The sequence below is a fragment of the Saccostrea echinata genome, unplaced genomic scaffold (genome assembly GCF_033153115.1).
Source record: "Saccostrea echinata isolate AGI-Se365-2 ecotype Australia unplaced genomic scaffold, CSIRO_AGI_Sech_v1 ptg000004l, whole genome shotgun sequence".
NCBI lineage: Eukaryota > Metazoa > Mollusca > Bivalvia > Ostreida > Ostreidae > Saccostrea > Saccostrea echinata.
Window position 1 is genome coordinate 6,860,600 of NW_026889753.1, and position 1,499 is coordinate 6,862,098.

Below are 1,499 nucleotides of genomic sequence, written 5' to 3' on the forward strand. Positions count from 1 at the left end.
CCCCCGTTTTCACCAGAACCCTTGACCCTGGGGCCATGCGAATTATAACAATATACTTAGTTTGTTTAAATAATACCCAGGGACTGAGAAGATTTTCAAACAAATAATTCACCTTCACTATAGGACCTGTGTTGCCCCAACCTAGCACCAGAACCCCTGTCCCTGGGGCCGCCATGAATTTCACAATTTTTGGAAGAGGCATCCTTGCTTGTCAAAACAATGTACTTAGTTTGTTTAAATAATACCCAGGAACAGAGAAGATTTATAAAGCATTAATGCATTTTCACTGTATAATAAATAGATCCTCACCCTAACACCAGAACCCCAGATCCAGGGGCAATGAAATTCACAATTTTGGAAGAGGCATCTTTGTTTTTCATAACTATATATTTAATGCACTTTCACTATATGATCTATATAGCCTCGCCCTAGCACCAGAACCCCTGACCCTGGGGCTATGAATTTCACAATTTTGGTAGAGTTCATCTTGGTTATCATAACTATATATTTAATTTGTTTCAATAATGCCCAGGGGCGGAGAAGAAGATTTTCAAAGAAATAATGCACTTTCAATATATGATTTATATAGCCCCGCCCTAGCACCAGAACCCCTGACCCTGGGGCCACGAATTTCATAATTTTGGTAGAGTCACTTTTGCTTATCATAACTATGTATTTAATTTGTTTAAATAATACCCAGGAGTAGAGAAGAAGATTTTCAAAGAATTAATACATTTTCACTATATAATCAATAGAGCCCCGCCCTAACACCAGAACCCCTGACCCAGGGGCCATGAATTTCACAATTTTGGAAAAGGCATCATTGCTTGTCATAATCATGCACTTAGTTTGTTTAAATAATACCCAGGAGAAGAGAAGAAGATTTTCAAAGAAATAATGCACTTTCACTATATGATCTATATAGCCCCGCCCTAGCACCAGAAACCCTGACCCTGGGGCCATGAATTTCACAATATAGGTAGAGGGCCCAATGCTTATTACAATCATGTCAACAGTTTGACTGCTTGATGTCCAAGAGTAAAGAAGAAGATTTTTAAAGATTGCATTAATTATGGTGGTTTTAGCCCCACCCCTCAGGCCCCAGGGGGGCAGGGACATGAAATTCACAAATTTCGTTCCCCTTCACACATAGATGCTTTATGCTAAAATTGGCTGAAATTAGTTCAGAGAAGAAGCTGAAAATGTTCAAATGTTAACACACGACGGACGACGACGGACGAAAACAGATAGCAATAGGTCACCTGAGTGACTCAGGTGACCTAATAAGTTCAATGCCGCATAAAATTTAAAGATAATAAGTTCAATGCCGTATAAATTTTAAAGATAAAAAGAACAAATTCATAGCTGACACCGTTATTTTATTCTATAACGTAGGATTGACCTTATTTTGGGATGGAACATTATAGCAATCGTGACCTATCAGATCTTATCTAGTGTTACGAAACCAGTGAAAGGGGACAAAAGGAAACACCGTAAAA